Source organism: Bos indicus x Bos taurus, chromosome 15, assembly GCF_003369695.1.
Source record: "Bos indicus x Bos taurus breed Angus x Brahman F1 hybrid chromosome 15, Bos_hybrid_MaternalHap_v2.0, whole genome shotgun sequence".
NCBI classification, from domain to species: Eukaryota; Metazoa; Chordata; class Mammalia; order Artiodactyla; family Bovidae; genus Bos; species Bos indicus x Bos taurus.
The window spans coordinates 35,687,384-35,704,780 of NC_040090.1; the positions used below are offsets into that span (position 1 = coordinate 35,687,384).

A 17,397-nucleotide genomic window follows, 5' to 3' on the forward strand; every position below is an offset into this window, starting at 1 on the left:
TGTCTTACTGAGTCTGAGGTGTCTCTGAGGGAAAGGAAAACTTCTTAGGTCCCTAGACCAATGAGCTGCTGCAGCCCCTCACTCTACTCTAGCCCCATTCATGCATTAATGTCACCAATTATTTCCCTGCACCTGTTTTGTCTTTTTGTTTTTCTTTCCCTTCCCATTCTTCTCCTTCTTTTTCCTCCTCTACCCCTCTCCTTCTCCTCCTTCTTCTCCTTCTCTTCTATCTCATTCTCCTCCTCCATCTCCTTCTTATTCTATGTGTTCACAAGTTTTCTGGGACTTTGGAGGGGTGGCATTTATTTTATTATTTTATTTTGTTTTCAATTAACAAAGGGAAGCAGATCCAGTGTTTTTCTCTTTCTTGGGTCTTGGGCTGGTGATAGCTGGATGGGTCAGAAACTGTGAACATAGATAAGGGCTCAGGAGTACACAAAGAGGGGAGTGGCAAAGAGAGGACCAGCTAAAGACAATGAAAGCCAGGGTGCTTCTTTTACTGCTTTCAAAGACTCTGTCTTTCGTTTCCATACAAGTAGATAAGTGAAAGAGATTATGGGTTTGTGCTTGGGGTCTTGCATGGTTAACTGTTCAGAAATGCCCGGTAAATATGCCCTGTGTAAAATATATATGTGTGTGTGTATGTTTATAAATATGTGAGTACTTCAAAATATGAAGGCTACAGTGACTGGATAGCATGAAAATACCTTGAAAGCCAGGGGTCTAATTTTAATTGCAATTAAAAATAAATTTAGTTTAAAAAGCTTTGAAAACTAATTTAAATACAAAAGACAGACGCAAAATCACCTGAAAGAAAAAAGCATATTTCCCAGGCCAGAGACTCTTAACTATAATCTATGGAATGTTCTGATGTGTTAATCATTAGAGTATTAATCATTAGAGAATTGACCAACAAGGGAAGTCTAGGAAATAGAAGGTTGCTCTGTTGGCTTAGAATCTAGAGATGTTGAACCTCACATAACATTTATGTTCAAGCCATATCTATCTTTCACATGAAGAGGATGAATAAGCCATGTCTGAATTTACTATCAAGATGCTTCCTTGGCATGACTGAATCCAGCTACTTGCCTTGTAACAGTTTGCTTCCTCTATTTACTTGATTAATATAAGGAAAGCATGTATTACTCACAAAGACATGAAAATTCAAGTTATAAATCCCAATGTAAATTAATAAAAAATTACATTGATTTCTATTTTTAGGGTTGTGTGCCTTTTATTTTGACAAGAATAAGTCTTCAAGAATAAATCTCAACCTACAAACAAATGGGCCACATTCTGAAATTAACTAATATGATCAAGGCCCTGTTTGCTGGAATCTAAATTGCACTGGTTGGCATTACCTCTCTTGGCGTTACTCCACTGATGTTGTGGTCTGCAGGTTGTGGTGGGTTGGGTGCACATATATGCATTCATGCATGCTAAGTTGCCTCAGTCATGTCCAACTCTTTGCAACCTGGACTGTAGCCCTGCCAAGCTTCTCTGTCCATGAGATTCTCCAGAAAAGAATACTGGAGTGGGTTGCCATGCCCTCCTCCAGGGAATCTTCCCAACCCAGGGACTGAACCTGTGTCTCCTGCATTGGCAGGTGTGTTCTTTACCACTAGCAAAATCAGGGAAGCCCATTTATATGTACAGGTGCCAGCATGCATGCATGTATGCTAAGTCACTTCAGTCTCATCCTACTCTGTGACCCTATGGGCTGTAGCCCACCAGGCTCCTCTGTCCATGGGATTCTCCAGGCAAGAATACTGGACTGGGTTGCCATTTCTTTTTCCAGGGGATCTTCCCGACCCAGGGATTGAAACTGAGTCTCCTGTGACTCCTGCATTGCAGGTTGATTCTTTACCAATGAGCCACAGAGAAAGTCTGTAGGTCCCAATATAAATATTAGCAATTGTTATTGTAGGAAATTAGGCTTTATTATGAGTGATGCAGGAAAATACCAGAGAACTTTGGACAAAGAGATTGCCATACACAATTTGCATTTTTACCAGTGTGCTTTGACTGCCATATTGGGAAAACACTGTCAGGAGCAGTGGTAGAAAGATCAATTAGAAGTCTGCAGTAAGCATCCAGGTGGAGATTATATTGCCTTACACCAGGGAGGCGGTAGCAGGGGGTCAAACTGTAAATAAATATTTAACACTAAGTAGATTTTCTAATAGGATGTGGAATTTGTGATCTGTTGGTGTGTGTATGAGTGTGCATGCATGCACATGCTCTTGTACATGCTGATTTCTGAATGCGAGTATCTGTGTGGGAGCATGTGAAAGTCAGAGAAAGAGAGTCTTTACATTGAGTTTCATCAATTTCTTTGTTGATCACGTTAACTGCCCCAGATTTCTTGCTTTTAAATGAGGATAGTGGTACTTCCTTGGTGGTCCTGTGGTTAAGAAAGCACCTGCCAATGTAGGGGATACAGGTTTAATCCCTGATAAGTCCAGAAAGATTCCATGCCACTGAGCAATTAAGCCCGTGGGCCACAACTGCTGAGCCTAAGCACTGCAGCTGCTGAAGTCTATGTACCCTAGAGTCTGTGCTCCACAGCAAGAGAAATCACAGTGAGAAGCCTAAGCACCACAACTGGAAAGTAGCCCTCGCTTGCCACTACTAGAGAAAGCCTACATGCATCAGTGAAGGACTAGAGCAGCCAAAATTAAATAAATAAAATAAAATGAAGATGGTGGCTGGGTAGGTAGGAAACTCAGAAAATATCTCTGGAGTATGTTCACACATTCAACTTTTAGCCAAAGTGACATGGAGAATGACAGCACTTCTTGGGTACTGATCAGGGGCCTAGAATGTAAGACATTTTCCTGTGAGGCAGTAGCGCCAAGATGGGCCTGAGATGGTTCCTTAAGTCGAGTGTTGCCTGGTGTTATCCCCAATCAGATCTGCCCAGCATGTCACGGGCCCTTTGTCAGCTGATGTTGGGGTTAACATTGTTTTCCTCTTCCTGTTTCATGCCCCCCTCTTTCATCCTCATATCTCAGTCATAACCACAGAACCCTGCAAAGTGGATGTGCAGTATGTGGAATCTTAAAAACGTGAGACCTAGGACTCCCCTGGTGATACAGTGGACAAAAATTCATCTTCCAATGCAGAGGACATGGGTTTGATCCCTGGTCTGGGAAGATTCCACATGCTGCAAAGTAACTAAGCCTGTGCTCCGCAGCTACTGAGCCTACACCGCAACTAACAAAGCCCACACACTGCTACTACTGAGCCTGCACGCTGCTGCAACTGAAACCCGTGTACCTAGAGTATGCGCTCCACCAACAAGAGAGGACACTGCAGTGAGAAGCCCGCACACTGCAATGAAGAGTAGCCCCACTCACTGCAACAGAGAAAACCCCCAGGCAGCAAGAAGATCCTAGTGCAACCACAAGAAAAAAATTAAGAAAATTTTTAAAAGGTGAGATCTGGAAAAATTATTTAGTCATCCAGCCCTGACACATCTTTATATACTGGAGGCAACGGTTTATAAGGGCTCTGTCCTGGGTTATACAGGACATGAGAAAGAATCAGGACTTCTCTAGCAAAGGTTTCATGCTTTAAATTACTCTGATCACATTTGATTTATTTTGTAAATTAAAAGTTCATATGCATGTACTTATAAGGTTTTTCTTTCTTTTTTTTTTTTTCTTTTTCTTCTTCTGGCTGTGGGAGACTACCTGCAAGATGAATATTTGATGAACAATGACTGATCATTCAATGGCATCTATGGGACAACCAGAAATACACTTTAAATCCAAAGGGAACATATTCCAGGATATGTCACATTCTGCCTCAGTATCCCTCTTTCCTCCTGATGCTGTCTCGGATGGAGTTACAGTCAGGCAGTGTACTTCTCCTTTTTTGTCATCTGTCCTGTAAGCCTCCTCCTGGGAACACAGATAGCAGTCAACATGCGGGGCTGAGAACGTCTGGCCACACACCCTAAGCCTCAGCATGACTCAGCATGATTCAGCATGGTTGTGTTGGAGGTGGGGGCAGACCCTTGTCCCTAAGGCTAAGCAGACCTAGAAGATAGGGAGCAGGGCACTGACTCAGATCTGGGGGTGGCCCCGAACATGAATGCCTATGGGAAGGCAGCAGTGGAGGTTTAGACAAAAATGAATTATGAATTAAAGGGAAATTGGAGCTTATTTATTTGGAGATGAGATGGTTGTAGGGGATAGAGGGGCCCGGGCTTGTAGGCAGGAGAGTCATCCAGTAAATGTTTTCAGAGCAGCTGCTATGTGGTAGAAACTAATGTCAGTGCTTGAATCATAAATAAGACATGTATCTTGCTGTCCAGGAGTCAGAAACAATAGTTAATAATGTATAATATATACAATATTATAATATTTTACATACTTAATAGAGATATATGTGTTAGGGGAAAATTATGACTCTCTAATTTTCTTCTCTGCAAAGCAGGGTATTAGTTAACTAACTTGGCTGTTGTAATCATTTTGCTATGCATATGTATGGGCTTCCCTGGTGGCTCAGTGGTAAAAGAATCTGCCTGCAGTGCTGGAGGAATGGGTTTGATCACAGGGTTGGAAAGATCTGCTGAAGTAAGAAATGACAACCCACTCCAGTATTCTTGCCTGGGAAATCCCATGGACAGAGGAGCTGGGTTGTCTACAGTCTATGGGGTCTCAAGAGTCAACTAAACCATCACCATCACCATGTATATATACTATATATATATATATATATGATATATATCAAATCATCATGTTGTATACTTAACACAGATATTATTTTTATTTAAAAAGGAAAGCAAAAAAAAAAAAAGACTTAAAATATCTATATCTCCAATCATCCTTTGGATGTAAGTTGTGACTGTAATGGATAATACTTAGTGAACATATATTGTGTCCCTATCTCTTTACACAATAAATTAATTCTCATGATTTACCCTATAAGTCATATTATCATCCTATATTTCAGACACATGGAGACATTAAGAATCTTGCCCAAGGTTATATAAGGGATCACTGAACCGCTTCCAGTTCCTCAAGGTAACATTTGACTAAAGCATTGTCATCCTTATTTGATTAGGAATGGTCTTGTAGTCACTGAAGACCCTGATACCCTATCTACCTTTACGTAATTTTCCTGGCCCCAATAGACTTATGAAACCTCTGATGTAGGAAAGAAGAAGAAGCGAGAGTTTACTGTGGTGAGTGAAAAAGTCTCAGTCTGTGACTAAGGGGTTCCTTACTAAGGCTCAATTATTCTGCCTCACAGTATTGTGGCTTCCTTGGTGGCTCAGCAGTAATGCCTGCCAATGCAAGAAATGTGAGTTTGATCCCTGGGTCGGGAAGATCCCCTGGAGAAGGAAATGACAACCCACTCCAGTATTCTTGCTTGGAAAATTCCATGGACAGAGGAGCCTGGCAGTCTACAGTCATTGGGGTCACACAGAGTGGGACATGACTTAGTGACTAAACAACCTTGCATGGCAGCTAGTTCTATGTATCTTGCATGAAGGATGATGCACAATGGGTATTCTCTATTATGAGAAACCCATTCATCTCTCAAGGCTCACCTTACGTTATTTACTCCCCCAAAATAAAGACAGCATGAGGCCCAAACTGACCTTGGAGAAGTTAACATATAAAGCAGGGTCCTACACTGGTAACATTTGTGAGGACTCACTGTCAAAGCTCTGCAAAGGGAGTTTCAGAGAACTTGCAGACCTTCTCATTTTTTGTGCTCTTAACTCATCATCACAGCACTGCCCCTGGTGTGGTTTAGTGTCCTGAATGCTTGGCACAAATTAAGATGTCACAAAGACCTAAATAAATAGATATGCCTATCTTTTAGGTTCATTGACTTTAATACACTCTCATCCTTAACCAAACTTGCTGCTTGGCCAAGGGGTCAAGAGGTCATTTGTGCCAGTATGGACTTAACCTACAATCTAACAAACTCTGTAGTCCAAGCTAGAGCCTCTTTTTAACCTGAATTTGTTTCCAATTCTTTTTTATTTATTTCTCTTTCAAACTTTCCTACAGAGAGATACACCCATGTAGAGAAGGTATGGTCTGCAACCATGGCTTGAACCCTAATCTTTAATCTCTATGGTAAAAAAAAAGTAGGGAATAGGGGCAGTTTAACCTGCTTCTATTTCTTGGGTCCACAGTGGATGTCCACATTGATGTTTTGTTGTAGAAAGAGCAGAGTCTTTAGCAGCAAGAGAACCGGGCCTGCATCTTAACCTCACTACTTACCAGCTTTGTGAACTTGGACAGATTATTTCATCTCTTTGATCTTCAAGTCACCCACACTATAAAAAAGACAGTGTCATATGGACAATAGGTGAGTTCAGAACACCTGGATTCAGATTAAAAATTGACTACTTATTCAAGACATTTTCTTACATTTTCTGTGCCTTGGTTTCCTCATCACCTGAGAAACATTAATGGACTTCTGAATATTGGTAGAGGATTAACTAAGTTAATTCATATAATGAACTTAAATTATATCTTAGCATATATGAAAAACTCAAGAAATATCCTTATCATTAGCATGAATTATGGGGTTGTGAAGAGTCAGACATGACTTAGCAACTAAACAGCAATAACATATTTCAGGATATATACTTCACAGAACTACCATATTAAAGGAGACTATTAAAATACCTAGAATGGTACCTGACATGTAGAAAGATTTAAGTAAGTGTTAACTCCCACCCTCTTTTAATTTTCCCCTAGTCTAAACCTCTTCTGTTTCTTCAAGTGTCTTTCCTGTGGTCTCTAGTTCCTTAATCATCCTGTTTCCTGTTCAACTTCTGGTCAGATTCTTAGTGGACCTCTTATGCTTCAAGATCTAGGGTTGTACATGCTCCATGTGAAGTGAGAGTTTCTAAAAGAGCAAAGTTGCTGTCAGCTGCCTTCATCTGCACCTATGCCTTCAGGGGTTTCAGTCCAAAAGCTAAGCTCTTGACTTTCACCACAGTAACTGGGAAGATGGCCCAACTAGGGGAGGGGAAGGCTCTGCTTATACAGCATCTCAGGCCATTGTTCAATGATGTATTGGGCTTTGAGACAGTCTGTAGATCTTCAAGAGTGGTTGGTGTTATTTTCTAGAACTTACCTGTTGTTTTGAGACATCTGGTCTCTAGTGAGCCCATAGCTCTAGCCTGAATTGCTGTTACTGGTCCTGACGGTGTCTATATCTTTTTGTATTCAATAACCCCAAAGATAGATGTAATTATTATCCTTATTTTACAGATGTCAAGACTGTGTTCAGAGGATCAAGCCCCCCTAGTTGGGTTGGGGAGTCTTACGTGGTAGTAAAAAGTAAAATGCTGCTGTACTTGGCCTCACTTCTGTTCTCATAGTCTATCTGCCCTGAGACTCGTGACTCCACCCGGAGCCGCCAACCTGACCTGACCACCTATCTGACCCAACAGACCTGTAGCCCTTCTGGGCTCTGATAGCCAGCAACTAGTCTTGGCCCTGCCCTCTCTGTGACCTCTGATAGACACATCTTGCACCCCAGCTCCCAGAGTCCCTGTGGAGACCTCAGGTTTGCTGAGTCAAAGTTCGCTGAAGTTCAAGCCCAAAGAAATGCCTGCTTGCAGAGTTACAGTCCCAGACCTCTCCAGGCCTGCCTCCTACACACAGAGCCCCATTCCTCTGCTCTCCTAGGCCTATCCATCTCATGCTCCTCAGCAGTGCAGCAAAGGGCTTGTGAGCTGTGGATTCAGAGTCTGATTTGGGTCCAAGAACTAGCGATGTCTCTTACATGTCTGACCTTAGGCAACATGCCTTGACTCCTCTAAGCTTAATCTTCATCCCCTCATCTCAAAATAAGGATGATGATCTTATCCAATTTTTTAGAGTTTATGTGGGGTTAGAAGAAAATATGACACACTCTGAAGTAGCAGCTTATTTAATTAGAGTTTAGAATATAGAAAAAAGGCAAGGAAAAGAAAGTGAACTCGCTCGGTTGTGTCCAACTCTTTGTGACCTCATGTACTGTAGCCTACCAGGCTCCTCTTTCCATGGGATTTTCCAGGCAAGAATACTGGGGTGGGTTGCCATTTCCTTCTTGGGGAGATCTTCCTGATCCAAGATTCGAACCTGGGTCTCCCACACTTCATGCAGACTCTTTACCATATGAGCTACCAGGGAAGCCCTTAGAATATAAAAGTTCTCAATAAATAGTAGATTTTATCATCCATTAATCCTATACATCTTTTCCACAATTCTCCTACTCACTCCACATATCTTTATTCCCCCACATTCCTCTTCATTCTGACTTTTTTATAGTGATTTCAGATGTTTAGAATGGAATTTGGGGGATAAGCCATTCAGTTCAGTTCAGTTCAGTCACTCAGTCATGTCAGACTCTTTGCGACCCCATGAATCGCAGCACAGTAGGCCTCCCTGTCCATCACCAACTCCCGGAGTTCATTCAGACTCACATCCATCAAGTCAGTGATGCCATCCAGCCATCTCATCCTCTGTCGTCCCCTTCGGCTCCTGCCCTTCAATCCCTCCCAGCATCAGAGTCTTTTCCAATGAGTCAACTCTTCACATGAGGTGGCCAAAGTACTGGAGTTTCAGCTTCAGCATCAGTCCTTCCACAGAAATCCCAGGGCTGATCTCCTTCAGAATGGACTGGTTGGATCTCCTTGCAGTCCAAGGGACTCTCGAGAGTCTTCTCCAACACCACAGTTCAAAAGCATCAATTATTTGGTGCTCAGCTTTCTTCACAGTCCAATTCTCACATCCACACATGACCACTGGAAAAATTATAGCCTTGACTAGACAGACTTTTGTTGGCAAAGTAATGTCTCTGCTTTTTAATATGCTATCTAGGTTGGTCATAACTTTCCTTCCAAGGAGTAAGCGTCTTTTAACTTCATGGCTGTAGTCACCATCTGCAGTGATTTTGGAGCCCCCAAAAATAAAGTCTGACACAGTCTGACGCTGTTTCCACTGTTTCCCCATCTATTTCCCATGAAATGATGCCATTAACAAGTGAATTATTTCTTGAAGGAGCCATACTCATCAGATGGATCATCTCAGCAGCATTCAAGGGGAGGAGAGGGGATGAAAGCCAACAGTGGGAGCCCAGGAAGGAACCCGAGGCAGCTGTACTCAAGGAAGTGAGAGTAGGAAGCTGGGGGCCAGTCTCTGGATGCTGGGCTCCTAGGGAACAGCTTCAACGAAATTGGACACAGACTGGGAAAAACAGTTTCAGACTTTAGGTAAAGACATTTTAATAGGACAGATTGAAGAGAGGGGCTCTGGAGGTTTGGAGCAAAGGGATCCCTGTCACACTAAGAAAACCTGCCCCTTGTGGGCACTGGTCTCTTTCCTGTGCATATCCTATGGGGCTCCTGATTTTAGGACAGGCTTCACAAAGCCCTAACTGCCCACCAGGTAAACCCCTGAATGGGGAGAAAATATTGTGGTTTTCACTTGGAACTCTCTTTTCGCTCTACTTCCCTTTTTTCCTCAGCTCAGCACATCCACTTGATAATTTGATTCATCCAATGAAGAAGTGAGGGGGAGAGCCTTTTCTCGTGTGTGTCCATCACTGTGTGTATGATAGGGAAGAAGAGACTGAAATGTAACAGCACAGACCTTCATAGAGCTACGTGACTCTAACAATTCATCAAGGACAATCTTCAGCTTACCCTGTTTCATACAGTCACACTGAAGCTCTTCCTCTCACAGGGAGGCACTCATGGCTTTTCCACTGAGCCCTTGCTTTTGTTAAACAACATAATATTTGCAAAGTTCTTACGCAAATGAAAATTTTTTAATCCTGCGTCACATAATAATCCCTGTTTCAGAAGATAACCTTCCCATATTGGAATAGTCACATACATATTTGTTAAACCCAAATTGCATACATTGTAACATGGTGACATACCAGTGACCCAGAGAATCACAGTCCTTGACTTCACAAAGCCAACTACTTAAATGAAGACAATAATCATAACCACCACCCTTTTTCTACTTAGTATATTCTTCTTGCTAGTATACTCTTCTTTCTTTCCTAGTATACTCAGGGAAATAAGTTAAATGATATGTTATGCAAAATCCTTGCTGAAATGTCTGGCACATTAGTAAGCTTTCAATAAATGCCAGTTGTCTTATTATTACTGTTACAAATGCACTGGTGGAAAGTGCAGAATAAAATAGTCAACAAAAATGGCAAAAGACTCTGGAGCACTTAGCATATATAAGACACAAATTTTGCATATATTTACTTTCTCAGTGTCAGAACAGTCTTATGAGTATGTTAAAACCCCATTTTATAGGTGAGAGGATTGGGTCATACAGCTAGTAACGTGCTGAGTTCAGCCACTCAGACCATCTGACTCCATAGTCCGTGCTCTTAACCATGGCTCTCTACTCCACTAAGACTTCTTTGAAGTAAATGGTTCAATCTCTGAAGTGAGTTAGTGGAGGCAGCTAAGTGGTGAGAGTGTCAAGCTCTTTCCTAGAGGTGTGAGAAGAGAGGGGAGAAGAGTATGCTCTCTTCTCCACTCAGGAGCCAGCACACGCACATTACTACCAGTTGGTCTGCTTAGGAGAATGTCCTAGGTGAACGAGAAGACCTCAGGATGTCTTGCTGGTTAAGAAGAATAGGGTTCAATAACACTCCTGGTTTAAGTGTTGAGGGAACTTACGAATTTAATCAACAGAAATTCTCTGTCAGTAGAAAGACCATTTTATCTGCACGGTGCGCTAAGTCACTCTAGTCACATCCAAAAGAGAAATCTGAAGCTCAGGGAAAGATGAGGACTTTCTCAATGTGATGTAATTTGTCATGAAAATGCCCAAGATAGGACTCAAAGCTCCTGACTTGCTCTCCAGGGCACTTTCCCTAAGGCCCTTTGGCCTTGAACTGTGCTCTTTCTGAGAGAAGGAATAGATGGAACCTAAAATATCTTAGGGTAGTTTCCCTGCTACAGCCAGGCTGGGTGGGATCCTGGTTAGTTCTTTAAAAATAAATATGTCATTTGAATACAGAAATAGGCAAACCCTGCTCAGGGGCTGGGAGGGAAAAGCTGCTGTTTCCAGGTCCTGGTCCTACAGATAATGCTATCAGGGCCCTGGCAGGGCCCCTCCCATGACTGGGCCTTGACATGAGTCAGCCTAGTCTGGGACAGGAACAAACCTATCATTCAGACCTGGAGGCTGGCGGGGAGAGAGGGGAAAGGGCTTATAGTCCACAAACTCAGTTATGACTCTTCTCTCCCTAAGAAAAGGAAGGACGCACAGAGGTCTATGTAGAGCCTGCTTCCCTTTTTGTGTGCTTCAGCCGTAAAGAGGTAAAGAGCTCACTGCTCTCAAAATGATGGTGAGGTCTTTGCACTGTATGCCATCTCATACAAACCCTTGTCTCAGCCCACACCTGACATGGATCATATCTCTCTTCCCAGGCCCACATGCTTGTCTTTGCATAATAGTTAAGGCATCATTGAAAAATTTACTTTTTTCAACTTTTTTTCTTGTTTCTTTTTCTTCAGTGACTTAATGGGAAAGTGCATACATTTTCCCTCTATAAATTGGCAATAGATTTAATTTCACAACAACTTTCTTGTGCTTATATATATTCACAATAGCTTTCATTTGTTACTGTTGGAAAAAGTTACAATACATTGTGGTAAACCAAAGAGAAAGCCATACAAAGTCAGAAAATAAAAACTAGGCCTCAGTTTTTTATCAACAATATAAATATTATGAAACTAACACAATTATGTGATAATTAATATATAGCATCTAGTTGTATGCCTGACATGTCATAGAAAATCCAGGAAAGGCGTTACAAGGTATTTCAATGACAACATGCTGACCCTGACTTAGGATAGTAAATATAGACAATACATAGTTAATTTTCCCTGGTGACTCAGATGGTAAAGAATCTGCCATCAGTGCAGGAGACCCAGATTTGACCCCTGAGTGGAGAAGGTCCCCTGGAGAAGGGAATGGCTACCACTCCAGTATTCTTGCCTGGGACAGTCCATGGACAGAGGAGCCTGGCAGGCTACAGACCATGAGTTCACAAAGAGTCAGATATGACTAACAGTTCCAACCCAAAAAACGTGACTAGGGCAGCATTAGGATGAAGGTTAGAATTTAATTTTTAATAATAAAAAAGACAGATTTTATTTTCTCAGTCTCCAAAATCACTGCCAATGGTGACTGCAGTCATGAAATTTAAAGAGGCTTGCCTCTTGGAAGAACAGCTATGACAAACCTAGACAGCATATTAAAAAGCAGAGACATTACTTTGCCAAGAAAGGTCCACATAGTCAAAGCTCTGATTTGATTTTTCCAGTAGTCATGTATGGATATGAAAGTTGGACCATAAAGAAGGATGAGCAATGAAGAATTGATCCTTTTGAACTGTGATGTTGGATCAGACTCTTGAGAATCCCCCGGACAGCAAGAAGATCAAACCAGTCAATCCTAAAGGAGATCAATCCTGAATATTCATTGGAAGGACTAATGCTGAAGCTGAAACTCCAATACTCTGGCCACCTGATGCAAAGAGCTGACCCATTAGAAAAGACCCTGATAGTAGGAAAGATTGAAGGCAGGAGGAGAACGGGATGACAGAGGATCAGGTGGTTGGATGGCATCACCAACTCAATGGACATGAGTTTGAGCAAGCTCTAGGAGATTGTGAGGAACAGGGAAGCCTGGTGTGCTGCAGTCCATGGGGTCACAAAGAGTCAAACATGACTGAGTGGTTGAATAATAACAACAAATCAAAAAGAACTTGAATAAAACTTTGAGTTTTCAATAAGTTTTGAGATGGTACTGGACTAGAATGAATAATCTGAGGACCTGTAGTTTCTATTTAACTGCCTTCAGGTAGAAATCTCTGCAAAGAATTAGTGGTCCCCCAAACCAGTGCCCTGAGAAAATATTTTTTTCTTATGCAAAAAGTCCAAGCAAGTCCTTGTCTTATTCCCTGAAGTCAGCAGAGAATGACTCTGGCCCACCTTCAGGGTGAGGGAAGACTTGGGGAGTTTGGGACAGTGACTTTGAGGGTTCACAGTCTTCTTTGTCCATCAAGTTTAACATTCCTGTCTACTTCCACAGCTAACACAGTAGGATAGAGACTGAAACTGCTGAGAACCTGGGATCTCAGATACAGGGAAAGAGGAGATATTAGTATTCATTTCCTATTTTTTTCTTTTTTTATTGAACTCTAATTGATTTACAGTATTATATCTGAAATACAGTATTTACAGTATTATATCTGTACTATGCTGTACACTTTCAGGTGTACAGCATAGTGATTCAGTATTTTTACAGGTTATATTCTATTCAGAATCATTACAAGAGAGTGGCTATATTTCCTTGTGCTGTACTATATGTCCTTGTTGCTTATCTATTTTATACACAATAGTTTGTATTCGGTTGACCAAAAAGTTTGTTCAGGTTTTTCTATAACATTTAACGGAAAAACCCAAAGGAAGTTTCTGCTAACACGGGTTATCTGATAATCCTATTTCCTTAATTCGTCCCTCCCTTCCCTCTTCCCTTTGGTAACCACTGGTTTGCTTTCTATATCTGTGAGTCTGTTTCGTTCTTGCATATGCACTCATTTGTATTATTTTTTATATTTAACATATAAGTGATCTTATTCATTCCCTATTAACATTACTAACATGTTCCTGAAACTTTTTAGTCCAATCATCTAGGAAATATGATTTGCCAGTCAGAATTGTTTTTTAATTGAAGCGTAATTGCTTTGCAGAATTTTGTGGTTTTTCTGTCATACATCAACAAGAATCAACCCAGACCTTCCTCCCATCTCCCTCCCCATCCCACCCTTCAGTTTGTCACAGAGCCCCTGTTTGAGTTCCCTGAGTCATACAGCAAATCAATTTTTAAGAAAAAAATATTTTGGCTTCCTTTGACATCAGAATTAAACGTAGGCACTAATGAATTAAACAAGGCCAGATATCTCATATCTGAGACCTACTGTTTCTGCCCCCTCCCCTCATCCCTATCCTCAATACCACAAATTATACAGTTGAGTTTCCCACATTGCATCCAGAGTGCAATGGATAAGCCTTGCCCTTGGAAAAACCACCTTAGGGATCATGTGTCTCTCCTGCCAGGTAAATATGAGACCTGGATTTTTCAAACAGGGTAAGGAGACAATCATGAAGGGAAGATTTAATTCATCTATCTATTCATCTGTTCACCACCTATCTATCTATAATATTCATTCATTCATAAATGTAAGCAAAAAGCTCACAGATAGTATGAAAGTGCTCAGGTCCCTGTGTGTGTGTGTTTCTGTCTGGGTTGAATTTAAGTGGAAGTACGACTCTGCTGCCTCCACGTGGTCTCCAGACTACCCTGCAAGTCTCTGTCAATTGCTTAGTTTTGATTTTGAGATGCTGTGTAAACACTGCCCTCTCTTGTGTTTGAATTTCCTCTGGATAATAATTTTCAAAATAGAATAATTGTGTCATATGTAGGACATCATTTTTGAAAATTAGACAAACTGAAGTCTGAGTTCAGCCCTTGAAACATATATATGGCATTGAGAAATTTAATTAACTTGTATAAGTCCAGAAGTCTTCAGCACGAAATTTGTATCATAAGGTCTCCTATTTGGGAGACATATTATAGGTCTATAAATGGTCTCCTATTTATAGACCCCAGACTATACAAATTAGATCTTAATTTCTAATGTATCTACATACTTACTATAGTTCCTAGCATAAAGTAAAACCCTTATGAATATTATCTTTTAATATATATATTTTAAGTACCTTCAGCATACTATTTGGGCTTCACTCATGGCTCAAATGGTAAAGAACCTACCTGCAATGCAGAAGATCCAGGTTTGTCCCCTAGGTCAAGAGGATCCCCTTGAGAAGGACATGGCTACACACTCTAGTATTCTTGCCTGGAGAATTCCGTGGACAGAGGAGCTTGGCAGGCTACAGTCCACGGGATTGCAAACAGTCAGACACAACTGCGTATGTTCTTTGAATGATTTGAGTTTTGCATGTAATATTTCTCTTAGTCATTAATACACTATGCATAAATCACTTATTCCCCTTTCCAAGTGAGTCACGTATAAATCAAAATATGTAAGAAAATATTTAAGCATTATATAGCTAGAAATAATTTTATTTATAGAATACTCCAACAATATAAACACTCATAAACTGAAAATTGATAGTTCTTATCCTACAGTCCTACTCTCATTCCTCTTCCTATAGGAAACCAGACTTAGCAGTCTGGTGCGAATCCTTCCAGAATGTATTTCTGATTCATGGGGATGGGTGTGGGAGAGAGAAAGAGAGAGAAAGAAAGAGGAACAGAGGGGTGAGGAAAGAGATTCAATATTTGTTTATCCCTTGAAAAAGCTCTTCCTATTATGTTAAATTGAAGGTAATATTTCCTTTTTGAAATCTGGGATAAATAAAGACAGATTAATATTTAAAATCATGTGAAGGTCTGTGACATTGTGAAAATATAAGTTGATATTTTACTATCCTTTGCTTTACTATTAGAAATGGGAAAGAGGGTGTAGCCATTTTCTCAGGAGACATTACTGGGGAAAAGGAAGCTGAAAGAGGTACCCAAATACCTTGTCTCTGCAAGATGGGGGCACCTACCTTCAGTCAAGAGACCTCTTCAGCACTCCCTTCATAGGAGGCTCCACCCATCTTAACCTGTTGACTACATCAGTTATCTCCTTCCCTCTGATGGCCATAGCAACAGCAGCAGCCTACTTTTCTAAACAAATCTTCCAGGTATATATCGGAGAGTATTAACACCCTGATAAGATAAAAATATATAGTTTGTCATTTTTTATCATTATGATTACCACTGACTATCTCAGCCTTTCACGTGATCACTCTGATTACACTGATGGTCATCGGCTGTGAAACATTAAATCAGAGAAAAGGTAACCTCATGCTTACAGGTTTAAACTTAAACAGTTAAGCAGAGTGAATTAGAAAGCTTACAAATATTTTCCAGAAAGTGTGAAATGAGTCTTCTCCAAATTAGTGCATAGAGAAGAATAGTGGACAATAGACCCCATATTAGAATGAGCAACTCTAGCTTAAATCTTCACCAATTTTTAGTTCAGACGCAAAGACAGGCTATGTGGATCATGTCACGGAGGCAAGAGGGGAGAATCGATGGCAAGAAACAAAGAGCCGTTTGATCTGGGAAAGTAGAAAAGAACATAACAACAGCTGATTGTGATGCTAACAGTGCAAAAGAGATCCTGGTAAAGAGATGGAGGCATAAGGCAGGGAGTAGCAGACAACCACGTGGTAGTCAAAGGATTTGGCCATCAGGAAAAGGATCCCACAAAGAGTAATCTAAGGATGGAGCAATATTAGACTTAGGTGTAAAAGATAAGCTCTGAGGCATTAAAACACAGGATTCCAAGATTGTGGGGAGGATGGTGAAGGTTAAATTATTTTTCAGTCACTAAGTCATGTCCTACTCTTTGCAACCCCATAGACTAAAGCACACCAAGCTTACCTGTCCTTCACTATCTCCCAGTTTGCTCAAATTCATGTCCATTGAATTGGTGGTGCTATCCAACCCTCTCATCTTCTGCAACCCTCTTCTCCTTTTGCCTTCAATCTTTCCCAGAATCAGGATCTTTTCCAATGGGTTGAATCTTCACATCATGTGGCCAAAGTATTGGAGCTTCAGCTTCAGTATCAGTCCTTCCAATGAATATTCAGGGCTGATTTCCTTTAAGACTTAGTAGTTTGATCTCCTTGCAGTCCCAGGGATTCACAAGAGCCTTCTCCAGCATCACAATTCAAAAGCATCAAGTCTTCAACGCTCAACATTCTTTATGGTCCAACTCTCACATCCCTACATGACCAGTGGAAAAATCATAGCTTTGACTATATGCACCTTTGTTGGCTAAGTGATGTCTCTGCTTTTTAATACACTATCTAGGTGTGTCATAGCTTTCCTTCCAAGAGGTAAGCATCTTTTAACCTCATGGCTGCAGTCACCATCCACAATAATTCTGGAGAAAATAAAATCTATCACTGCTTCTACTTTTCCCACTTCTATATGCCATGAACTGATGGGACTGGATGCCATGATATTAGTTTTTTGAATGTTGAGTTTTAAGCTAGCTTTTTCACTCTCTTCTTTCACCCTCTTTAGTTCCTCATCATTTTCTGTCATTAGATTGGTATCATCTGCATATCTGAAGTTGCAGATATTTCTCCCAGCAATCTTGATTCCGGCTTGTGATTCATCTGGCCTGGCATTTTACATGATGTACTCTGCATATACGTTTGTTTAACAGGCAGGGTGACAATATATAGCCTTGTCGTACTCCTTTCCCAGTCCTGCGCCATTCAGTTGTTCCATATAAGGTTCTAAT

At 41.0% G+C, this 17,397-nt stretch overlaps 1 pseudogene; it reads right to left on the reverse strand.

The window, feature by feature from the left end:
• Window positions 1-14,011: 14,011 nt before the first annotated feature.
• On the reverse strand, window positions 14,012-14,133 carry LOC113906077 (annotated as a pseudogene).
• Between the last annotated feature and the right edge of the window lie 3,264 nt (window positions 14,134-17,397).